Genomic DNA, 15,616 nt, shown 5'->3' with positions numbered 1-15,616 from the left:
GGCTTCTACCGCCGAGCCTCCCCTTCAATGAAGCCCTTATTGATGTCCTTCCGGGTACTTGGTCCAGACCCAGAACATGGGCTCCTGTAAACAGTAGAATTGCTCGCCCCCATCAGCCTGCTCCAAACGACCCTAAATTCCTGGCCCAACACCCCTCACCTGAGAGCCTTTTCATCCAGGCATCATTGTCATCTGGTGCATTACTTTCCACTCCCCCGGATAGAGAATCAAAGACTAACTTGGTAAGAAGATGAGGTTTTCTTCCTCCAGTCTGGCGTTGCGGTCGGTGAGCACTGCATGCCTTTTGTGCTGCTTTAACCACTGCTTGTGGGATACGGTCGTGCAAGTTCTGCCGCAGATCCTGGAGAAGACCCGGGCTACCATCTCCCAAGCCTTTGCTGATGGGAGAGATGCAGCTAAGTTCACCATTCCCTGTGAAATGGACACAACCAATTCTACAGGTAAATGGGATGCGTTGACGGTGGCCTTGAGGAGCCATGCCTGGTTGAGGGCATCTGTTTTTCCAGGAAATGTCCAACAGACCCTCATGGACATGCCCTTTTATGGCACCTGTCTCTTTGGGGACAAGGCGGACTCAGCGCATGAGAGGTTTGAGTGCCGGGCTATGGCTCGATCCCTTGGCCTCTCTGTTTCACCTTACCACCAACAGTCCATATTTTGCCCCTTTCGTGGCAACGGAACGGGCTTCCTGTTGGGTCCCTTTTACAGCCACCGGGGATGCAGAATCCTGCAGGCCCATGGGACAGGAAAACACAGGTTTGCCCACTCTACCCTGGTGCAGCCTCCAAACCTTCCTAGTCAGTACCCACCCTCATATACCAGTTGGTGGCAGGATTCGCATTCACCTGCCCCACTAGGAGACCATCACGACAGACAGGTGGGTTTTGCATATCCTACAAAGGGGGTAATCCCCACCGGCCATGCCTCCATCTTACGGCCCCTTACCAGATGATCATCTGGCAATTCTCTGCTAGAAAGTCACGGCTCTCTTCGCCAAAGGTGCCATAGAGAGTGTCCCTGTGCCAGAAGTAGGTTGTAGTTGTTATTCCTGCTACTTTCTGGTGCCCAAAAAAGGCAAAGACTTATGTCCTATCCTAGACCTTCGGGCCCTCATTCTGTTCTGCAAGAAGAAGTTCAAAATGATCACTCTGGCTCAAGTCTTGTCTGCCTTAGACCCAGGAGACTGGATGGTAGCGTTATACTTGCAGGGTGCTTGTTTCCATATTCCCATCCTGCCTGCCCACGGGTACTGTCTACGATTCCTAGTAGATCACGAGCACTTTCAATTTACTGTGATCCCTTTGGGCCTTACCAGCACTCCTCGGGTGTTCACGAAAGTGATGGCGGTGGTTGCAGCTCATCTGTGCAGGTTAGGGGTTTCGGTCTTCCCCTATCTCGATGACTGGCTGTTGAAGGCAGACACGCCCCAGAAAGTTGTCTCCCACCTTCAGACTAAGGCGAACCTCCTGCATACATTGAGGTTCACTATAAACATGCCAAAGTCTCACTTGACTTCCTATCAGATGCTCCATTTAATCGGGGCTGTTCTGGACACAGTGCAGTTTCTGACCTATCCTCCCAAAAAGCGAATCAAGAATATTCATGCTATGATTCTGATGTTTCAGCCTCTATCCTGGCTTTCGGTGAAAACAACTCAGAGGCTGCAGGGCCTCATGGCGTCCTGCATCCTGCTAGTGACACATGCCAGATGGCATATGCGGGCTTTTCAAATGGACTTAAGTTCCAGTGGGCACAGCATCAGTGTAATCTCTCCGACATGGTCTAGATCTCGGAGGGGACTGTGAAAGATCTGCTGTGGTGGCTTTGGAATCTGGATCTCTTGCTTCCCCCAACCAGATATCTCAGTAGTGACAGATGCCTCACTACTGGGATTGGGCGGCCACATAGGAGAGGCGTAGATCATAGGCCTCTGGTCTCATGCGGATTCTGGGCCCAACATCAACCTTCTGGAGCTCCAGGGAATCACGCTTGCATTGAAATACTTCCCTCTCTCAAAGGGAAAGTAGTGCAAGTGTTCACAGACGGCACTACTGGCATGTGGTACTGCAACAAACAGGGTGGAGTAGGGTCCTGGACACTTTATAAAGAGGCTCTGTGATTCTGGACATGGCTGGCACATCAGGGCATATCGCTGGTGGTTCAACATCTGGTGTGATCCCCAAGCGTCAGAGCAGACAAATGCAGTCATTGAGTCAGTCGATCTAGAATGGCGTCTACATCTAGAAAAGGTGCAAGGTCTCTTTCACAAATGGGGAGAGCTTTGGTTATCTGTTCGGCTCTGTAGAGAGCACTCAATGTCAGCTGTTTTGCATGTTGAAGTTTTCATGACTGCACTCGCTCTGCAACGCTTTTAGTCTTGAGTGGATCTCGGGCTTCCTTTACGCCTTCCTGCCAATACCACTTCTGGCCCAAGTAATCTTTGTGGCTCCAGACTGGGCACGGAGAGTACGGTATCCAGAGCTATTGAGCATGGCCACCGATCTTCCAGTCAGACTGCAAATTAGGGAGGCACTTCTGGTGCAGCAGCAGGGGATGGTTCTCCATCTGAAGCTGTCCAATCTTCGCTTTCCATGTGGCGATAGAGCGGCGGCAGTTGATGGCTTTTGACCTTCCACACGAAGTCTGTGAGTTTATCTTGGCAACCAGGAGTCCCTCCACCAAAATGGTATACGCTTGTCGGCATCAATTTGTGTCATGGTGTAGAAACAAGTCTCTTGATTTCCTCCACCGACCCTTTTCTGTTACCTGTATCATTAGCTCTTCGGAAGGTATGTATTTCCAGGATGTCGGCTCCGAAAAAGTCGGGGTTCAAGCCTTGCAGGGAATGTGGAGGTTGCATGTCTGTGACTGATCCGCACAACGATTGTCTTTGGTGCCTCAGTTCCGATCACGACTTCCAAGAAGGCGGATCCTGCCAAAAGATGAATACGAAGGCATTGAAGGAACGCGAGGCAAAGCTTTTCTTGGCAAGGTCCAAGAAGGAGAGGAAGCGGCACCATCGGTCCTCTTCTGGAAAGTCATCCCATAAGAAGTGACGTCATCGTGACTCCCGACGTCAGTCCAGAAGTCGGTCGAGGTCTCCATCGTCCCGGCACCAAAGGTCTTGGGAAGTGAGTCCGACTGTGTCCCCCTCAACCTGCGACGCCGCAAACGTCCCCGGCCCCGTCAGTCTTTGAAGTTGTGGATCCTCAGTCATCTGGCTTCGCCGGTGCATCCTGAACCTGAAGAGTCCAGTCCGGCACCGGCTCCACAGGCTTATCCTTCGTTCCCGGCTCCGGGTACGGATCCTGCGGCATTCCTTAATGCCATGTTCCAGATTTTTCAAAATATGGCTCCGGGAGGTGGTGCGCCGGCTGGCCCCACTGGTCCCCTGGCTTTCAATCTCGTTCCAGCTCCATATAAACCGACGCCGTTTATACCATTTTGTTTGGCTGGAGATTCAAGTCAGGCCCCTCTGCCGACAGTGCAGCCCTCGACGTCGAGGGAGAGACCTTTGATGCTGGTGTTGGAGGTGATGGGGTCGGATGTCGGCATCGGATGCGGGTGCCTTCTCCATGGCGCTTATGGATCCATCTGCGGCGTCGGTGGATCCGGAGAACCTGTCATGACGCCTTCCCGGCGCCATTCACCGACGTTGCTCTGCTCCATGACTTAGACTTTTAGAGGAGAGGGAATATCAGCAGCAATTCCTCGAAGAAGGGGAGATCACTGACCCCCAGGGTGATTTCCCTGGGTTGGACACAGCAAGTGGTCTTGAAACCTCTCAAATATGATCTGCCATCCCCTGATGAATATACAGAGGAGGCAGCCTCTTACCAATCTTATTAGGAAGGCCGCAGCATTTCTGGATCTTCCTTTACCGACGGCGCAGGTGAAGACCAACCTTTCGACTGAGGATTTGCATTCTGCTACAGCCGTGGTGGATCCTCTTTTACCATTTAATGAAGCCCTGATGGATCCGATCGAAGAGGTTTGGAAGAAGCCTGTTTTTTTCTTTGGCTGATAGTAGGTCGGTGGCCAGGCATTATAGATCTGCGCCTGGGGACCCGGAGTTTTTATCCAAACACCCTTCACCAGAGAGCTTGGTGGTGGAAGCATCCTGCTCTTTGAGGTCGGCCCCTGGTTCGTTTCCGGGAGTACCCTCGGACCGGGAATCCAAATGGATGGACCAATCGGCCAGGAAGGTGTTTTCTTTTTGCAGCATGGCTCTAAAATTGCCAATGCAACATGTATTCTGGGCAGGTATATCCATGCCATAATGGATGCGACGAAGACTGTACTTCCGGACATGTGCCAGGATTTGTGTAGTCTTCTTTCGGACGCTCGGGTGGCGGCTACACAGGTTATTCAGACAGGGCTGGATACCACGGACTCTATTGCAAGAGCCATGGGGACTTACGTTGCCTCCAGACGGCATGCATGGTTACGCACTACCAGATTTTCGACCGCAGTCCAGTCTATGTTGCTGGATCTGCCCTTTGATGGGGCAAAACTGTTTGGTTCAAAAGCAGACTCTTCGCTAGAGCGCTTTAAAGAATGTAGGGCCACAGCTAGATCTTTGGGTCTGCAGGCTGCTGCTACCCCATTTCGATCTCTTAGACAGCTGTATGTTTTTGGAAGAGGTTCTTCCTTTCGTGGGAGATCGCAGCAGTCCTCCAGCCTCCCTTATTGCTCATACAGGGGGCGGGGTAGAGTCGGCACAAGAGGTGCCACCCAGCAGCAGCACCCTTCCTCTTCCGCTGGAGGGTTACCTCAAGGAAAGAAGCCCTAGTCCTCTCACCATTGTTTCTTATACCTCTCTGGTAGGGGGAGGCTTTCACTCTTTCTTCCCATATGGGAGTCTATAACAACAGACTTCATCAGTTTGGGGAGAAGAGGTTACGCCCTTCCCTTTCGGGAGATCCCGCCTCACTTCCCTCCCCGTCTTTCCTTTTTGTTCAGAAGATCATCTCTTGCTGTTACAACAGGAGGTTCTCTCCCTATTATTGAAAGGTGCAGTGGGGTTGGTTCCAGAGTAAGAAAGGGGTCAGGGGTGTTATTCCAGGTACTTCCTGATCCCCAAGAAGGATGGTCATCTGAGGCCTATTTTGGACCTGAGGATTTTGAATTGGTTCCTCAAACAGGAGAAATTAAAAATGCTGACTCTATCACAGGTACTTTTGGTGTTGGACAAGGAGGATTGGATGGTGTCGGTCGGCTTGCAGGATGCTTATTTTCACATTCCCATTCTCAAGTCGCACAGGAAGTATCTCCGGTTTGTGGTAGGATCGCAGCACTACCAGTTTGCGGTCCTTCCTTTTGGTCTTACTTCCGCACCACGGGTCTTCACGAAGGTGATTGCAGTTGTTGCAGCACACCTCAGGAGGAAGGGAGTAGCAGTATTCCCTTACCTGGACGATTGGTTTATCAAAGCTGAGTCTCCGGGGCTTGTGCTGCGTCATCTGCAGCTGACAACCCAGTTGTTGTTCAGTCTGGGTTTATCAATAAATGTGCCCAAGTCTCACCTAGAGCCCTCTCAACGTCTCCTGTTCATAGGGGCAGTACTGGACACAACATTGAATCGAGCCTTTCCTCCGCCACAGCGGATACGGGACATTCAGGCACTGGTTCCAATGTTTCAAGAAGGAGCAGTAGTTCCGGTCCTCAAGGTCCTTTGTTTGCTCGGTCTGTTCGCTTCTTGCATTCTGTTGGTCACGCATGCACACTGGCATATGAGGGCTCTTCAGTGGTGCTTCCGCAAGCAGTGGCTTCAGCACAGAGGAGATCTCGGGGAATCGATGAGGGTCTCCAGAGACACTGCAGCGGATCTCCGATGGTGGGCTGTGGAAGGCAACCTTTCTCAAGAGAAGCCGTTCTCGCAGCCAACTCTGGTGGCCACAGTGATAACGGATGCCTCCACCGTAGGGTGGGGAGCTCATCTGGAGGATCTGGAGATCAAGGATCGTTGGTCTCCAGTAGAGCAGAGGTTTCATATTAATCTGCTGGAACTGCAGGCGATTCGTTTGGCCCTCAAGGCCTTCCTCCCTTCCCTTTGCGGTCAGTCAGTTCAGATTCTGATGGACAACACAACTGCGATTTGGTATATCAGCAAACAGGGGGGTGTAGGGTCGTACCTTCTTTGCAGAGAGGTTCTGCGACTCTGGTCCCGGGTGCGGGACCATCGGCTTTGTATAGTGGCAAACCATTTGGCCGGGGTCCTAAACGTACATGCGGACAAGCTCAGTCGCTTCTTCTCGTACAACCACGAGTGGTGTCTGCATCCAGGTCTAGTTCTTTACATCTTTCGGATGGGGTTTTTTCCCTGAATAGACCTCTTTGCCACTCGAGAATGCGCATTGTCAGTCGTTATGCAGCCTCCAGTATCCGATGCAAGGAGCGTTGGGGGGCGCGTTTCAGATGTCCTGGTGCGACCAGTTGCTTTACGCGTTTCCTCCCATACCCTTGATTCCTCGGGTTTTGAGGAAGATTCGGCAAGACCGGGCCCAAGTCATTCTGAAAGCTCTGGATTGGCCATGAAGGGTGTGGTATGCAGACCTTCTCCGACTCACTGTACCCTCCGCTCCGTCTCCCTCTCAGGGCAGACCTCCTTTCGCAGGGGCAGGTTCGACACACCACCTCCAAAGCCTGCAGCTTCATGCCTGGCGATCGAACGGGGCAACCGGAGTTCCTTTTCTCTCCCACCGAAGGTGGTGGACGTTCTTTTATCAGTCAGACGACACTCCACCAAGTTGGTCTATGCAAGTAGGTGGGCTAATTTTGTTCGTTGGTGTGGGGAGAAGAAAATGTATCCCTTAAGTGCCCATCTTTCTGATGTTTTGTTGTTCGCGTTGTCATTGGCTCAGCGTGGTTGTGCTTTGCCCACGGTTAAGGGCTATCTTTCGGCCCTTTTGACTTTTTTTATATCTTCCAGATCAGCCCTCCCTATTCAGATCTCCTTTGGTTGTTCGATTTTTGAGGGGGCTTACTAATAAATTTCCTCCCAGGCCTTTTATTATGCCGCAGTGGGACTTGAATTTGGTGTTGACTTCCTTGCTGCCCATTAGGATATTTGTTTTTCAAAACGGTGGCCATCACTTCGGCTAGACGTGTTAGCAAACTGCAGGCTCTTTCTGCTCACCCGCCTTTCACCACTTTTTATAAGGATTAGGTGGTTTTGAGGACCAGGGTGGCTTTCCTCCCCAAGGTGGTGTCTCCATTTCACTTGGGACAATCAATAACTCTCTTGACGTTCTACCCTCCTCCGCATCCATCTAAAGAGGAGGAAAGACTCCATCGTCTGGACCCTAAGAGGGCTCTCAGTTTTTATGTCGACAGGACGAGAGAGTTCCGGTTGGATGAACAACTCTTTATTGGATACGTGAGGAAGGGGAAGGCCGTCCACAAGAGAGCGATCTCCAGGTGGGCCGTTCTTTGTATTAAAATATGTTACTCATTGGCAAAGAAGGATCCTCCTGAGGGGATCAGGGCTCATTCCACCAGGGCCAAGTCAACCTCATCGGCTTTGGCCAGAGGTGTTCTGATGGTGGACATCTGCAAGGCTGTGACTTGGTCTTCCCTCTACACCTTTGTGAAGCATTATTGTTTGGATGCAGAGGTGCGAATGGATGGCAATTTTGCGCGGTCGGTGCTGCAGGATTTCCTGGTTTGACCAGACAGACACCCTCCGAGGTGGTACTGCTTGGGGACTCTATTCATTAGGTGAGGAATCCACAGGTAGTTGTATCCATCAGAAGAGCAAGTTACTTACCTTCGGTAACGCTTTTTCTGGTGGATATATTAGCTACCTGTGGATTCCTCACGGTCCCTCCCGCCTCCCCGTTGTCTGTCTGGTCATACCAGGATCGGCATGGGTGTGAAGAGACGAAGAAAGGGAAGGCGGTGCAGAAGTGTAACATCTCACGATGGGTGCTTCTTTGCATCAAAATGTGCTACACTTTGGCTAAAAAGCAACCTCCTGAAGGCTTGCGTGCTCATTCCAACAGAGAAATTGCGGCTTCCACTGCGTTAGCACGCGGAGTTCCTGTCCTGGATATCTGTCGGGCAGCTACATGGGCATCCCTGCACACGTTTGATAAGCATTACTGCCTGGATAGTCAGGTCCGTCGAGGCGGCTACTTTGGTCGTTCAGTCCTGCAAGACTTTCTAGTATGATCTTTGTTCGCAGCCCACCACATAGGATGGCATTGCTTGGGTATCAATTCTAAGGTAAGGAATCTGCAACTAGAAGTCTCTATCAGATGTACAGGTTAGTTGCCTTCGGTATTTGAAATATCTGGTGGGAGACACATTCTAGTTGCAGCTTCCTTACCGCCCGCCCATCCTCCCCGCTTTGCGAAATTATTTCTGGGGACAGGTGTTCCACCCTTTCAGGTCCTTAGCTCTGCCACACCAATCTCAGTGTTCTTAGCGGCACTGCGCTCTGGCGTGGAAAGTCGTTAAAAGAACCTGACATCACTGCGGGAGGGCGGCGTCAGTGTACTACTCCAGACTTCATCAAGGCATCAGTCGATGCCTGCGGAGTCGAACAACGCCACCTACAGACGCCCAAGGGTATTGCTCGAAGAAAAATCTCCAGATACAGTCTAACGCCTGGGGGGAAATTCTAAGGTAAGGAATCTGCAACTAGAATATGTCTCTACCAGATATTTCATTACCGAAGGTAAGTAATTTGTACTTTAGGCCATTTGTGAGCTTGCATAAGGGGTCGCACCCCTTATCAGTATAAAGGTTTAAAAAAAAAAAAAAAAAAAACCCTGGTTTCTAGTGGCTTCTGCACCCCACCCCCTGCCAAAAGGGGCAGATCGGCCTAATTAATAAAGGCCAATCTGCCCCCTGGGGGGGGGGGGGGGGGGGGGGCAGAAATGATCTTTTTTAAAAATTGCTTGAGGGGGGAACAACCCTTGCCTAAGGGGTCACTCCTGTTCTCAATATAAATAAAAGCATCCCTGGTGCCTAATGGCTTCTGCCCTCCCTGGGGGCAGATCAGCCTATTTCTGATGGATACAACTACCTGTGGATTCCTCACCTAATGAATACTCCCATTGCGCCAGCGTTCGACGGAAATCTTCTTCCTAGCTTCTGCACGTCGACGAGGACGTCACAGTTGCCCACGCGACGCTGTCTGACGTCATACAGGCAATAAGAGGTCCTCACCGACGTCAGTTCACTTTTTTCCGTGCCATTCGAAACGGTTATCTTAGAGGGAGCTACTGTTGCTGTTCGACAGTTACAGTGTGTTTTTTGGATCTATTTTTTTCTTTGAGATTACAATGTCGCAAAGAAAGTCAGGATTCAAGCCCTGCCGTGAGTGTGGGGGCAAAATGTCAGTAACTAACTAAGACTGTTTGTGGTGTCTTAGTTCCGATCATGATGTTGACAAGTGCGATTCGTGTCAACATATGAATCCTAAGGCCCTGAAAGAGCGCGAGGCTAAGCTTTTTCTGGCGAAGTCGAAAAGGAAGGAAAAGAGATGTCATCGAAAATCCTCGTCACCGAAGTCTCATCGGCGTCATCGGGACTCCCGGCGTCATCGAGAATCACGGCGCCGGTCGAGTAAAGAGAGGTCGAGGTCACTATCTACTCGACGTCTGAAGACTTGGGAGGTCAGTCCCACTGTCACTCCCCATCCGTCGACGCCGTTGCCTTCTCCAGCCTCACCGACTTCGCCCGGGTCATCGGGCCAACCACCTTCAGTGTTTGAGGTTCCGCAGCCTCAAATATTTTCTCCGTCGTTGCAGACGTCGAGGTCGGTGTCGCCTTCGAACCAGGCACCCCAGTACCCGGCTTTCCCGGCCCCTGGAGCTGATAGTACCGCATTTTTAAATGCGATGTTTTCCATCTTCCAGCAGATGGCTCCAGGTGGTGGACCGGCTGGTCCTTCGGGCCCTTTGGCTTTCAACATGGGTGCTCCGGCTCCGCTTCGACCGGCACCCTTTATGCCCTTTCTCCCCCTGGGGAACGTGGGCTCGGCGCCGGTATCGGCTCCGGTGGCTCCTGAGACTTCGGCTCCGGTGGCTTCGATGTTTCAACCAGTGGCGCCGTCTAGACCTCCTGCAACTCCGAAGCAGTCTTCTCTCCATGCGACTCCTCGATCGGCGTCGTTCTTCAACATCAGCTGACGCCATGTCGACGCCGAGGATAGAGGAGAGGCTGCACTCGAGGAGGCTTGCTCTCCACCTCCTTGAAGAGCAGGAGTACCAGAGACAAAACATGGAGGAAAGAGAGATTGAGGACTCTCGTGAGGGTCTCCATGGGCTGGACACTGCTAGTGGCCTAGATACTTCCCCCGAGTGGGACTTGTCATCTCCTGGGGAGTATACAGAAGAGGCGGCCACTTTTTATTCTGTTATCAGGAAGGCAGCTAGCTTCTTAAATCTTCCTTTGCCGGTAACTGAAGCCAAGCAGAATTTGTTGACAGAGGTGTTGCACCCGGCCTCTACATCGGCAGAACCACTTTTGCCGTTCAATGAGGCTTTGCTGGACCCTGTTTTGGAAGTCTGGAAGAAGCCGGGGTCTTCTTCAGCTGTCAATAGATCTGTGGCTAGGAGGTATCGGGCTGCACCGGCTGACCCTGGTTTTCTTACCAGACATCCAACACCTGAAAACTTGGTGGTCCAGGCTTCCTGCTCGGCAAGGTCTGCTCCTGGCTCTTTTCCATCTGTGCCCTCGGATAGAGACTCCAAGAAGATGGACATGGCATCCAAAAAGGTGTTCTCTTCATGTAGCATGGCATTGAAGTCCACCAATGCTACATGTATTTTAGGAAGATACATTTATGCCCTGATGGACGAGATTGCATCAACGCATACGGAGGTCCCTCAGGGGCTGTTAAATCTAGTATTGGACGCTCAGGCAGCTGCAACTCTGGTTATCCAATCTGGGTTGGATACAACTGACTCCATTGCTAGGGCAATGGGCACTGCTGTAGTTACGAGGAGGCAGGCTTGGCTTCGTAACTCATGATTTTCCTCTGATGTGCAGTCGACCCTACTGGACCTTCCTTTTGTTGGGAACAAGCTCTTTGGTGCCAAGGCGGATTCGGCCTTAGAGAGGTTCAAGGAGAGCAGGGCCATGGCCAAGTCGCTGGGCTTGCAAGCCACTTCTTCTGCCTCCTCCAGATTTTTTAGGAGGATTTGATTGTGGCTTCTCCTCCTCCTCCTTTCGAGGGAAATTCCAGAAGCCTACCTCTGCTCTCTCCTATAGATCTTTTAGAGGGAGGGGTAGGGTCCGTACCAGGGGAGCCTCTCAGCAGCACTCTGCCTTTTCCTCTTCCTCTGGAGGGGTGCAGCAGGGGAAGCAGCCTTAGGCTTCCACCAATTCCCACTCACTCCACTCCTGTAGGGGGGAGGTTACTGAATTTTCTCCACAAGTGGGAGGTCATAACTTCAGACTCCTGGGTTACCAGCATTGTGAGAAAAGGCTACACCCTTCCCTTTTGGGACTTTCCACCCCCCATCCCGCCCCGCCCATCTTCTTGTTCAGAAGAACACCTCCTGTTGTTGGAACAGGAGGTTCAAGTCCTCCTTTCAAAGGGCTCGGTGGAGTTGGTTCCAGAGCAATAAAGGGGTCAAGGTTGTTATTCAAGGTACTTCCTGATTCCCAAGAAGGATGGTCGTTTGAGACCAATCCTGGACCTAAGGATCTTGAATTGGTTCCTCAAACAGGAAAAGTTCAAGATGCTGACCCTAGCTCAGGTGCTTTTGGCACTGAACAATGGAGATTGGATGGTGTCTGTCGACTTGCAGGATGCTTACTTTCATATCCCGATACTCAGGTCGCACAGGAAGTATCTCCGTTTTGTGGTGGGGTCGCAGCACTATCAGTTTGCGGTCCTCCCGTTTGGCCTTACTTCAGCACCTCGAGTCTTCACGAAGGTGATGTCGGTGGTTGCGGCAGAGCTCAAAAGGAATGGGATAGCAGTATTTCCTTATCTAGACGACTGGTTGATCAAAGCCAGGTCTCCGGAGCTCGTGTTGCATCACCTGCAGTCGACAACCCAGTTGTTGTTCGACCTGGGCTTTTGGGTGAACATGCCCAAATCTCACCTAGAGCCCTCTCAGCGCCCCCTGTTCATAGGGGCAGTACTGGATACAACATTGAACCGAGCCTTTCCTCCGCCTCAGCGGATTCAGGACATTCAGGCGTTGGTTCCAATGTTTCAAAGTGGAGCAGTCATTCCAGTCCTCAAGGTCCTACGTCTGCTCGGTCTGTTTGCTTCTTGCATACTGTTGGTCATGCATGCTCGCTGGCACATGAGGGCTCTTCAGTGGTGCCTCCGAAGGCAGTGATCTCAACACAAAGGGGATCTCGAAGGCTCGGTGAGAATCTCCAGAGATGCTGCCATGGATTTGAAATGGTGGATTGCGGACGGCAATCTTTCCAGAGGAAGGCCGTTCTCGCAAGCTACGCCTGTGGCCACAGTAATAACAGATGCTTCCACTCTAGGGTGGGGAGCTCATCTGTGGGACCTGGAGATCAAGGGACTTTGGTCTCCAGTAGAACAGGTGTTTCATATCAATCTGTTGGAGTTACGGGCTGTACGTCTGGCTCTCAAGGCCTTCCTCCCGTCCCTTCTTGCTCAGTCGGTTCAGGTCCTGACGGACAACACTACTGCGATGTGGTATATAAACAAACAGGGAGGGGTAGGGTCGTACCTTCTCTGCAGAGAAGCTCTACGGCTATGGTCCTGGGCAAAGGACCATCAGATTTGCTTGGTAGCAAATCATCTGGCCGGAGTCTTGAACGTACGTGCGGACAATCTCAGTCGCCATTTCTCGGCCGATCACGAGTGGCGTCTCCATCCAGATCAAGTCCGGTTAATCTTCCAGATGTGGGGGTTTCCTCGGATAGATCTGTTTGCCACCCGGGAGAACTGGCACTGCCCGTTATTCTGCAGCCTCCAGTATCCGGTACAAGGAGCTTTGGGGGATGTGTTTCAGATGACCTGGTGTGACCAGTTGCTTTACGCGTTTCCCCCCATACCCTTGATTCCTTGTGTGTTAAGTAAAATTCGCCAAGACCGGGCTCAAGTCATCTTAATTGCTCCGGATTGGCCAAGGAGGGTGTGGTACTCGGACCTTCTCCAACTCTCACTGTACCCTCCGCTCCGTCTCCCTCTCAGGGCAGACCTCCTCTCGCAGTCGCAGGGGCAGGTTTTACACCCCCACCTCCAGAGCCTGCACCTTCATGCCTGGAGATTGAACGGGGCAACCTGAATTCTTTCTCTCTCCTGCCTGATGTAGTGGATGTTATCTTATCGGCCAGGCGACACTCCACTAAATCTATCTACGCTAATAGGTGGTCTAAATTTGTGGTTTGGTGTGGAGAGAGGCAGATTGATCCCTTACGTGCTCATTTGTCAGATGTTTTATCTTTTGCTTTGTCTTTAGCACAGAGGGGTTGTGCAGTGGCTACTGTTAAGGGTTACTTGTCTGCCTTGTCAGCCTTTCTTTGTCTTCCAGACCAGCCTTCTTTATTTAAATCACCAATAGTACTTAGATTCTTGAAGGGCCTTATGAATAAAATCCCTCCAACTCCTTTCGTTATGGCTCAATGGGATTTGACTGTGGTTCTAACTTTCCTTATGGGGGTCCCCTTTTGAGCCTATGCATTCTTGCCCCATAAGATTATTGGTTCTTAAAACGGTTTTCCTGGTTGCAATTACCTCTGCAAGGAGAGTGAGTGAGTTGCAGGCTCTATCGGTAAAACCCCCTTATACATCTTTTTATGGGGATAAGGTGGTGTTGAGGACGAAGGCTGCTTTCCTTCCGAAGGTTGTTTCACCCTTTCATTTGGCCCAGACAATTACTCTATCCACGTTTTATCCTCCGCCTCATCCGTCAAAGGAAGAAGAGAGACTACACTGCTTGGACCCAAAGAGGGCGCTAAGCTTTTATATAGACAGGACAAAGGATTTCAGGCTGGAGGATCAGCTTTTCATCGGATACGTGGGAAAGAGGAGAGGAAAGGCAGTCCACAAGAGAACACTCTCCAGGTGGGTTGCTCTTTGCATTAAAATGTGTTGCTCTTTAGCAAAGAAGGATCCTCCTGATGGTATAAGAGCTCATTCCACCAGAGCTAAGTCGGCCTCTTCGACCTTGGCTAGGGGTGTTCCTGTGGTCGACATCTGCAAGGCCGCAACTTGGTCATCCCTTCATACTTTTGCGAAGCATTACTGCTTGGACTCTGAGGTCAGAAGGGATGGCCATTTTGCACGGTCAGTGCTGCAGGATTTCTTGGTTTGACCATTCAGGCACCCACCACCGAGTGCGGTACTGCTTTGGGACTCTATTCATTAGTTGAGGAATCCACAGGTAGTTGTATCCATCAGAAGAATGAGTTACTTACCTTCGGTAGCGACTTTTCTGGTGGATACATTAGCTACCTGTGGATTCCTCGCGGTCCCACCCGCCTCCCCGTTGCCTGTTTGGTCTAACCAAGTAATTCTTGAGTGTGCTCCTCTTGGTTTTGAGGATTTGTATATATTATGTATATATGTTTATATCTATATATATATATATATATAGTTAATATATTTATTTACTTGTTTAAAAAAAAAATGGTAGGTTGAATTCTCAGAATGATGTGTTTGTTTGGAATATCATTAAATATTACTATTGTTCTTTCATCTCAATGGCCTATTATTCTCAGGCACGTAAAAAATGTTGGTACTGACGTCGGCACGTCGGCGAGGACCTCTTATTGCCTGTATGACGTCAGACGGCATCGCGTGGGCAACTGCTCGTCGACGTGCAGAAGCTAGGAAGAAGATTTCCGTTGAATGCTGGCGCAATGGGAGTATTCATTAGGTGAGGAATCCACAGGAAGCTAATGTATCCACCAGAAAAGTCGCTACCGAAGGTAAGTAATTCGTTCTTTAATAGCATTATGTCCATGGCAGTGAAGGGGTTAAGGACATGAAGACAACACCCGCTTTAGCAAGAGGTTTCTGTTGACCCGGTGACAAAGTTGATGCAGGATACATTTGGGACTTTCCTATGGTAGTAGTATGACTATTTTGCCATTATCATGCTTTTGAATACTGTATTTGAGATTTAAGGTGACATTGCTATTTGCGTGCCCTCCACTTGAACGTCATATTGGTTCTGCATGGAATAGTTACAAGGTGTATTTTCTCTTCTAGGGAATGACGGCTCCAAACGGAAATGAACAAGAAGGAACTGACCATTTATATCTCACGAAGAAAGAGGGGACATAAACATGGACTATGTTATGAATTTAGAGTTTGATAGGTTATGTGGAATACCCCTTCCCTAAGATTTCTGTGAAATAAAGGTTTTTTTTTCTAATTGTAAAGGCTGCTGATTAATAAAATGGACAAAGGAAATGCATAATCCATGGCTCCGGTCTTGAGATTGAATCATAGTTCATAATTTCAATAATTATCAAAAGTAAATGTGCTTTGCTAATGTGTCCCTCATTAGTGCTGACCTACCATTAGTATTTTTTAGTGAAAGCTAACTACCAAACTGCATCTCCAATAACTTTTTTTTAACCAGTTTTAAATTGCATTTTCAATATCACAATCTTGAATAAATTACATCTATGAAAGTTA

The 15,616-nt window shown here is 50.2% G+C and overlaps 1 long non-coding RNA gene across 1 annotated transcript in view; it reads left to right on the top strand.

Moving 5' to 3' along the window:
* The window catches only part of LOC138248847 (uncharacterized), a 39,932-nt gene extending 24,537 nt beyond the window's left edge, over positions 1 to 15,395 (top strand). Inside the window, exon 2 of the long non-coding RNA XR_011194648.1 lies at positions 15,185 to 15,395. This is a non-coding gene — a long non-coding RNA (uncharacterized lncRNA). The remainder of the gene's footprint in view (positions 1 to 15,184) is intronic.
* Positions 15,396 to 15,616: the final 221 nt, after the last annotated feature.

This window comes from Pleurodeles waltl, chromosome 8 (genome assembly GCF_031143425.1).
Source record: "Pleurodeles waltl isolate 20211129_DDA chromosome 8, aPleWal1.hap1.20221129, whole genome shotgun sequence".
NCBI classification, from domain to species: domain Eukaryota; kingdom Metazoa; phylum Chordata; class Amphibia; order Caudata; family Salamandridae; genus Pleurodeles; species Pleurodeles waltl.
Note: the sequence above shows the minus strand (reverse complement) of the source record. Positions and strands in the feature narration are given on the sequence as shown.